The 10,296-nt window shown below is 37.4% G+C and overlaps 1 pseudogene; it reads right to left on the bottom strand.

Annotated features, from left to right (window-relative positions):
• Positions 1 to 860: 860 nt before the first annotated feature.
• On the bottom strand, positions 861 to 2,282 carry LOC147857818 (18S ribosomal RNA; annotated as a pseudogene).
• Positions 2,283 to 10,296: the final 8,014 nt, after the last annotated feature.

The raw sequence follows: 10,296 nt of genomic DNA, 5'->3' as shown, positions 1-10,296 counted from the left end.
GTTAAAGATGCTGTCATTTAAAATGTATGCCGAAGATGGTAGCACCATATTGGTTTAAGATGACATTGTCAAGGTTTTCCCTGCGTGCAAGAGCTATTCATTCTCCCACTAACATTCAATTTATAGAATGGACTATTTACCTCCCATATTATCAGTTACTGAATTCTAACGCTCTTTCTCCTTTCATTTTAATCATTGAGCATAGGCTTCCATGATTTTCCCTTTCTCTTCAATCATTGAGAATAAGTTTCTCCCTCACATCCACTACATGATGTACACTGTTTACCACTTCATAGCAGTGACTATTACCAGTAGTCTTCTAAATATTTTTTAACACTCTTCAAAGATTTGGAATATACCCGAACAGTTCTCTAATCAAAAGGAAAGAAGCAGTTGGAGTTCTTCTGTAGAGAAACAGCCTTAACTTCTACAAAATTCCAAATCTCTTGCTAAGATCTTTCCAAAGATAGTTGAAAAATGTTATGGTATTTTGGATGTTATGCCATTAATTGGAGGCTCAAATTTGAGACCAAATTTTTCCTAGCAAATCAAATCGAATCAAGAAACATGAATAATTATATATAAGATTTAGACCTAAAGAATTTGCTCATTTGCACACATGCCATTGTCCATAAGCAGGAGAATCAATTGGTTGATCCAATTACAACATATTAAACTCTCGCCCTTTTAGAAGTAATAACGAATAATTAATGTTTAATTTGGCAAAATAAAATGCACAACCCACACAAGACCCATGACATGCCCTAGATCTGGCACATGAGTCAAGCGGGGCGAACAAGCTTCTGAGCGTGTCGCTTCAGAATACGACCATAGTTCACATTGTTGGTTCAGATGTATGTCAATGATCCTTCCATAGGTTCACCTACGGAAACCTTGTTATGACTTCTCCTTCCTCTAAATGATAAGGCTTAATGAACTTCTAACAACATCACCGGTAGGGAACTGCCAATGTTGTCACGATCCGAAAACTTCACCGGACCATTCAATCAGTAGGAGCGACAAGCGGTGTACAAAGGGCTGGGACATAGTCAACACGAGCGATTACTAGAAATTCCTAGTTGAATATCAATAATTGAAATGATCTATTCCCATCGCAATGAAATTTCAAAAAATTACCCAGACCTATTAGTCTAGGTGGTAAACTCGTTGAATTCATCAGTGTAGCGTGCATGCGGCACAGAATATGTAAGGGCATCACAAACCAATTATTGCCTCAAACTTCCATGATCTAAACGGCCATCGTCCCTCTAAGTTGGGCACGAAGAGGATCCTTTGTGTAACTAGTTAGTAGGCTGAGGTCTTGTTTGTTAATGGAATTAACCAGGTAAATCACTCCACCAACTAAGAATGGCCATGCACAACCACCCATAGAATCAAGAAAGAGCTCTCAATTTGTCAATCCTTACGATGTCCGGACCTGGTAAGTTTCCCAATGTTGAGTAAAATTAAGTTGCAGACTCCACTCCATGTGGTGCCCTTCCATCAATTCCTTTTAAGTTTCAACCTCGTAACCATACTCCCTCCCGAAACCCAAAAACTTTGATTTCTCGTGCTATTGGAGTCATCAATATAACATCTAACAATCCTTAGTCAACATTGTTTATGGTTGAGAAAAGGACAAGCATAGTATGAACCATACGTGCATTCTCATTCGAGAATGTTTCAATCATTCGAGTATGGTAAACACCCTCGAAGTATGGTAAGTAGTAAGTACTATACTTTTGTTTCATTATTTATTACAAGGTAGTAAAGTAATTTTTTTTAAAGGTAAAAAAGTTAAGGGAATGTTTTGATAACATATGCATTCATTTGCATCCATAGGAAAAAGAATGTTTGCCAATGCGAGTCTGTTACCTACTATGAGGACAATATCTGATCGTCTTCGAGCCCCAACTTTTGTTCTTGATTAATGAAAACATTCTTGGCAAATGCTTTCACAATACTTCCCAACTTTAAATGCCAATATGGATGTTAAGAAATTAAGTGAGCTTTCCTTTGAAGCGATCATTGCTTTCTTAACTCATTCAATTGGAAAATTAGGCAAGTATAAGCTCTTAACTCATTCAATTGGAAGATTTGGCAAGTGTAAGCTCTCTGTCTTAGTGGCACCATAAATTAAATTAGCTTCGAAAATTATTTCTCAGATCTAAATACAACAATGAGCAGTAAACTTCATAAAAACAAACATAAATGTTACAGGTTCTCCATCTCAATGGTGATTGTGTCCAATTATATTATATACATAGCAACAAAGCACAATAACCGTGCATATGGAAGAGAAAACCCTTATGTAGCTAGTTTGGTAGATCTTTTTATTGTCGATGAGGCATGGTATACAAATTTTTATTTGGCAATGCAGCATTGTAAAAACAATACTTGCAACGGAATGAAGTTATAAGGGGTGAGCCGATAATAATTCACCTTTAGTATGAGAGAACTGTTGATTCACAAACCCCAATAAGGAGACAACTTTAGTGTATATATAGTTGTATGTAGATGTTCAAAAGTAATATTTTGGGTATTGCAGAATAAATTGTAGGAAGCCGTATATATCTCCTGTCTAAAGTTGGTCCACAGCTTGCGTATCATGAGGACCATCACTAGACTGGGCTTTCCTCATATTCCAATGTAACCCTTCTCTCACACTGCGCAAGAAATCATGAGTCGAATCCACTTCACATGTCGTAGGAACAGGCCAAAGGGAGATATTACATAGAAGGGCATCTCCAGCTCTTAAGTGTTGTCGGTCTTTTCCATCAAATGATGCCCACGCATCACCTCTACTATTGAATGGTACTTGCACACGAAGTGTAACATGTTCCGGTAAGATGAGTGGTCGAAAAGAAAGAGAATGAGGACAAATGGGTGTGAAAAGGATCCCTGGCACCTGCAAAATAGGCAAAACTAAAATCTATGACCAATGCAAAAGCCTAGAATAATTTTGGGGCAAAGCTAAAACTATGATCAAGAACAAACCCTAGAACAGTGTGTAACTGAACTACGAGAAATAAACAATCAAACCATAGAATAAAATGTTAAGGGCAAGGATAAACCTACGCACAAAAAACATTAATCCCTAGAATGACTTCTGAATGAGGTAAACCTTCATACCTGAGGATGTACCATAGATCCCCCAGCTGCCAATGAGTAGGCAGTGCTCCCAGATGTGGTTGAAATAATCAATCCATCTCCTTGAACACAGGTCATGAAGGAATTATCACAATAACACTCCAAAAAGGTAAGGAAAGATGATATACCCCGGTCTATAGATACTTCATTCAGAACAAGATGTGAATTCTTAGAAATCTTCCTTGTATCCCATGGTTCCTCACGGTCAGATGCTCGGATTATTCGACAGTTTAAGCGATGACGAAGAGTTATATGCAAAGGACCTTTCATTATATTCTGCAGAGTATCTTTATATCGATCACCCTCTGTATGGAAGGTTAAAGATAAACTTGCACAGGATGAATCTTGGACACGGTGATTCGTGAATGCATAAAAGTTGAACTGGTGAACGCATAAACAAAAAGATTCATCCAAATACTCAACAAAATTTAACATTTAATTTGGGGGATACGAAATGGTGTCATAAAACCCAATGATCCCATTGCAAATGAGACGAGCGGGGGCACTGGTCCCTTGAACATAGAAGCAGCCTGCAAATGCCATAACAAGAAGATGCAGATCTTAAGGCTGTTAACATACCTTGAAGCTTTTGAGGCCGAGAAAGAAGTACATACCCAAAGTACGGTTCCATCTCCACCAAGTGTTATAACAAGATCAACTTTGGTATGCAAGGCTTGGATCTCTTCCTCTGCATGAAATTTTCATGAGGTTATTGACAAAAAAAAAGAAAAGGTTATTGATATTCAGAACACTAATGAAGCAGTTTGGCAAGTAAAAAAAAAGAATGTTAATTAAAATCACTCTATTCGCATTCAGATTACACAAAATTAAATTAAGCCCAGTATGCTCTTTAGGTCATTTTAGGGTGGGAAAAAACAAGAATTAAGTCTGAAGATACTGGAGAATCAAAACTCCAGACATCAGGAGGTTTCTAGATTTTGTGAGAAGAAAGAAGAAAGCTATGTTAACATCTTTTAAGAGGCAAAAATGGCCTTTAAGACCAAACAAGAGATTACATCTCACAAAATTCTCTTATTTATCTATATCTATATCTATCTATCAATCTATATATCTATCTTACGAATAAATATAACTAAACATATAGTGCTGAAGAATCAATTTATCTTTATCTATATCTATCTATCTGTATATATGAACTGAAGATTCTAAACTTATATACAGAGCTCTAAATGGTAGAATATTGGTGTAACGAAAACTCGGTGCACACCATCAGGATTTTGCAAATCGTTTTCAGTAATGAGTTTTTGAGTACACTGTTTGCCTTCAACAAACAAGGAGCCGCATGCCTACATGTACATCCTATGTTTAATTTCCAAATGCTAATTTTTATCATGCATGCAAATAAAATTTATAGCGTCCTAAGTTAGCACCTGTATCCCATGTGTGTACAAAGGTGAAAAAGGAGCTACTTGAAATAAGCTCCCTCTTTACACGCGGTTCTACATAAATGTCCATTCCTTTAAACTCTTTTAGCCACCTATTGAAACAATTAAATTATCAATCACAATTGTCAGTTGTTTCAGGAGATGAAAAGAAAGATTAATTTATCACATAAAGAGAGCACATACTTGACTATCTCTTTACAAAGGACCTGTACTTCAACAGAATTAGGCTTGGTAAGAACAGCAACAGATTGAGGCGATGTGTTCCATTCTAAGATGATCTACATCCATTTATGTTGAGCAAATACAAAGGGTATTAGTTTTTAATAATCTCTAAGTTAGCTCATTTAAAAGGAAACGCCTTATTGGTATGAATGCACGAAATACTTGTATTAACATTATACGATTATTAAATAGGCATTAGAAAGGATATTAGTTTTTAATCATATCTACGTGAGCGCATTAAAAAGAAATGCCTTATTAAAATGTGTGCACCGAGTACATGCATTCATGTTATATGACTATGTTCAGTGACACTTATAAATGCTCACACAACATCTAGTTAAATTTCAAGAACTTTCATCAGCAAGTCTAGTTTCACTTAACAAGGCGTAACAAGTATCAAGAGTTATATCTATAGTACAACATATTTTTACCTGCTTGCTACTACGAAGAGCAGTTGTTATATCACCTCTTTCAAAGGAAACAACATCATGTTTGTGGTGCCTATTTTTAATACCATCACAGCCCCAAGCAAGAGTGAATGGTACCTGAACAACCAACAAATATATCACAAGATCATCTGTGATTTGTAGAAGACTCTTCGACAAAAAAGAGGAAACAAGAATTCAAACCTTGGTTGACATTTTGTTCTCCTCTAGTAGGCTCAATTCTGATGCACTGCCTTCTCTCCCAAGAACCTCATGACTACAAATGCCATCTTTCCCACAACAACTCCCATTCTGCTCTAGCATTTGTTGTTTTTGACTATGGTCTGAGCGAACGACTGGACCATTTTGTATATTAACTGAAGGCAAGTGTTTGCTTTTGGTCGACACAGCCAGAGCTGCTGAAAACCACATGAGTAGAAACTTCAGAACACTTGGAAATGATACATTTATTGATAAGAGAAGGTCAAAGTTTATCGATTCTAGGTTAGATGTGCAAATGGTGTAAGTAAATCATGGGTGAAATCCAGACAATTAAAAGAATAGGCTCTAAGCTGTCATTATGATCACATATTTCTTGATACCAATCAGGACTTGAATGCACCCACCATTGGAAATATCCCAACAAACTAAGCCTTAAGATTCGGATATAGGAAAGAAGAGGAACATTCATTTTGCTTAGATCTTCTTCTGCACATAAACACAATTATAATCAGACCCACAGTTCAGTGTTTTGTTGTTTCATCCTTCTCTTAGCATTTTCTTCATAATTCTATATGTTTACATCAATCTAACTTTGCCTGATTCACTTATACTAATCATGGAAGATTAATATTCAATGATGGACTTTGAATATCTTACTATTCTTGTCACAACATCAGGATAGGGCTTCCCACATTCACTAAGGAATTATATAACCAAGAACAAACTTTGTAATTAATAAAATAAATGAGATTTCCTAACATCTTCCTAGTCATTCAATGATTTCCTAATATCAACTCTCAATTCAAATTCTGCTTCAAACGTGTATCACTTGTCTTATTCCATACTTATTGAGCATAGATTCAGTTCGAAGAATGCATTTCATCTTCCCAAGACTTTTTTCATGTCAAGTAATTTATGCCATATTCTCTTTGCTTCAAAAAGTTTCGACACACTGCTTAATAATAATTCCATCATTCATATTATTCTCTAAAATGATGACCCACCCTTCTTGTTCATTGTACAGAATGTAATCGACATTAGAAGCCTCAAATCTAACCTCAAGTAAGCATTCATTGAGTTACTTACCAATGATTGCTTCATCAATATAATGATTTCTTTGATTTACTCATGATCTTCTAGTTATGGCACATACACAATTCTACTAATTTACCACAATATAAAGGTGTCGTCAATGTTATGGAAGCCTTGCAATCAGGTTCTTCATAATCCAACATCTTTTAGCAGTCTTTTACAAGAATCCGCTTGTTATATTTTTTATTTTTCCATCAGACTTGCATTTCAGTTGACACATTCACTAACATCCAATTAATATTATTTTTATTTAATAATTCAACTAGATTCATGTTTCGTCTTTATCAATTCATCTATTTACCCATTTCTTGCTATTAATTGTTTTCTCTATTTGCTCCATCAAAGCAAGAAGGTTCCCCATGGTTCTTCAATGACATTCATTGTCCATCTTTTTGACCCCATGGTTATACATGGCATGGATACCCACTAACCTTAAGCTATGTTTCGTCACATCATCTAGAGATAGAGAAGGGTTGATACATGGAGTTAACAGACTCCTAGGCCCACACATTCCATTCATCACAGTATCCACTTGTACAAACTATGTGTTAGAGCTTAGGCATACTCTTATCTCATCAAAGTCGGCAAATGGAGAAACATGCTATAGAGTTTTCCATCACCATGATGCACCTAACCCACCATGTAGTTCCCCTTAAGAACTCATTAGTGGAATATTGAGCCATGGTTTATCCAACAGGTCACGAATTCCGTAGTTTTCATTGCCTTTTAACTGTGTAGCTTCTTTCCATGTCTCTTCATGTGATTGGTGTGGTGGATGTGTTTCATACATTGGATTAAAATACCAGATAGTTCTGCCAAGAACACATGCCAATAACATCTGAATCCAGCTGCGGAATGAATATGTAAAGCCATAGGATCCTTACATATGAGCACGCCCAAAGGCCAGCATAGCAAGGAATCAGAGACATACGAGTAAATCCACATTTTTAGTGCAGAACATAGACCATTAATCCGCACTTAGCTTTCTTACGTGAGTTGGGTCAATGGAAAGATGCAGAACTGCAACGATATATGAACAGGCAAAATGCACTCAAACTTATATCACAGACATGGGGGGCCAACAAGGCCAGAGAAGTGACTTTGAAGAGAGTTACCAACATTCGCAATGCAGGCCGGCAATACACTTGTATGATACATAGAAGCAAATATTCTGGCCAGATGCTTCAGGCATCACATTAACTTTTCAAGGTCACACTCCAGAATGTAAATCATCATTGGCTAGATTGGCATTATGATATGAGCTTGCATGGGACATTCCTTCCCCCATTCACCGCGAGCTTATTTTACTACATCAAGATATGAAATGGTATGGATGTTATAGAGCACATCAGATATGCCATTGTTGGCCTCCTTCAGGAAGGAGAGAGATCATATTGGCTAAATTTGAAGCATGTGTCTTGTTTGTTCCTAGGACAAGAACATAAAAGACCATGGAAAATGTTTAATGAGAGGCAACCTACCACACAACTGACCTCACCTCAGGTGTGGCATGAATATGCAAAGATACTATATGACATCCCCAAGCAGCCCCCACCCATATGGCTCACGTCCACATGAATCCACCTTGGTCCAAAAAAGGTAAAAAACACCATTGATCGGTTACAATTTCGGAAGGCCCAAGATCATGATGGATTGGTAGGCGAATACTTTACATCCAGTTGCTACGACACACTCTTAATAAGTTGCGTAAGAGTTTCCCTACTAGCTGGACAGAACACAACATTGTGCCAATCTTCAAGAGCAGAGACCCCATGCTGCCAAGCAATTATAGGACAATCATGATTGGCCATTACTTGGCTAAACAATATGGTTCAACCTTACAGTCAGAATTGAGTGTATGGGCAGAGAGGAATGGCTGCTGTTCAGTGGACATGCAGGCTTTCAAAAGGGATTCACAACTGTGGATCACATACTGACCCTCCAAGCCCTTTCTAAGAGGGCAGAGCCCATAAAAAGAGGATCTATTGCTCCTTATTAGATTTCCAAAAAGCCTTCAACACTATACCGCGAGCTCAGTTCACACCACGGCTAGAAGCCCTTGGTGTCCCTGTAGATATGTGATGGTGAAATATAGAAAAAGATTGAGAAGAGAAAGAGAAAGAGAAATGAATACATTAATATACTATTAGGAAAACAATACCATCTTCTTAGACTCCAAAAGTAACAACCCCAAAGAACTACCTTAATCTCAATGACACTAACTCATAATAGTCTTTCCTTCTTCTCTCTTTCTTCTACTAAGACTCCTCTCACTTCTTCTAGCCTTCTTATTCTTCCTTCCCTTCAATTGCTAAGAATACCCTCCTATTTATAGGTTTTTAGTTGCATTATTCTTCATCTACTTTTGAAAAACGCCTCTAACTTTATATCCCTTCAAGTTCCTTCCTTTGTTAATACTTGATCCTTTCATATTGTCCTTTATTATTAGACCTCTAGCATCCAACATGTTTGCAACAGCCTTTTCTTACGAACAAAGGCTGACTTCACAATATGCAATGGGGAAATCTATGCACTACACAAATCTGTGTCACAAAAAGCACAATCTCCCAATGGGTTGTCAGAGGCAGTGGCTGGCATAATTGGAGTAAAACAAGGATGTCCACTATCACCTAATCTCTTCAGTCTCTATATAAATTAGGCATTGCATTATACAAAGAGATTCAGCAGTACAAGAGCATGCCTAGCAAGTAAAGCCATACAAATGTTACTATACACTGATGATATTTTGCTGATCTCTGACACTCCGGAGGGACTACAAAGACATCTAAACACCTTAAAATCATTTTGTACAGACAAAGCTTTGATGAAAACATAGATAAAACTACAGCAATGGTGTTTCATACCACTAAGCATGGTAACAAGATCAGAATCAACGCACCAAGGGCTGCATATCCATGAGAAAGTTGAGCATTGGCAGCCTTCCATAAAGAGAACCATGGCCCTATGGATGCTACTCCTAGGCATGTTTAGGACCGTGTGTATACAGTTCCAAGAGCCACAAATAAAATTGTGGCTTTTTGATACACTTGTCACACTGACTCTTCTCTATGGAGTAGAAACTTGGGGGCTGTCTTAACAAGGAAAATGACTGGAAAGATTTAGAGAGACCTTTAGTCTCAATGATTGCCCACGTGATATGGAGCAAAGCATTGCTGCCCCATGATATAATATGGGGGGAGATAGGAGTAGCCCAAATAATCACATGATGCATTATTCTGATCTGTGACCAGTATCTGATGGCTTTGGGAGCTCCCTAAACAGAAGTACTCAAGGTTGGCATTTATGTCATCAAAACAATTTGCTGAACACGGAGATAACCATTGTTGGTATATTAAAACGCAACAATGGTTGGAGTCATATGGCTTAGGCATAAATGCACTACCTCCATCCCAATATAGCTTGGATTGACCGCATCTGAACATAAGTAAAGTGGAAACGAATAGAACAATCTGAAATGATGTTACCAACTTGGATAATGGAAGACCATGGACCACTTATATGGACATACATCTATCCTATGCACTGCACAGTGTGAACACGCAGCTACAAACATCTTCAGATCACTTAGAGATTGAGGTAGGCAGATACACACACATACATCTAAAAAAAGGATTTGCCAATTGTAGCATTAGGGAGTAGAATCTAATTGATGAAATAAGAGGGAGATACCATCACCTCTTTAAGCAAGATTTTGACCCACTACCCAAGGTAATGGAATATGACAACCAACAATACTCAGGGCCTGTTCTTGCTAGAAC

Source organism: Azolla caroliniana, unplaced genomic scaffold (genome assembly GCF_043228905.1).
Source record: "Azolla caroliniana isolate FFs.n. ecotype wild unplaced genomic scaffold, voAzoCaro1.0.p SCAF_11, whole genome shotgun sequence".
Taxonomy (NCBI): domain Eukaryota; kingdom Viridiplantae; phylum Streptophyta; class Polypodiopsida; order Salviniales; family Salviniaceae; genus Azolla; species Azolla caroliniana.
This window is presented reverse-complemented; position numbering and strand designations above follow the sequence as displayed.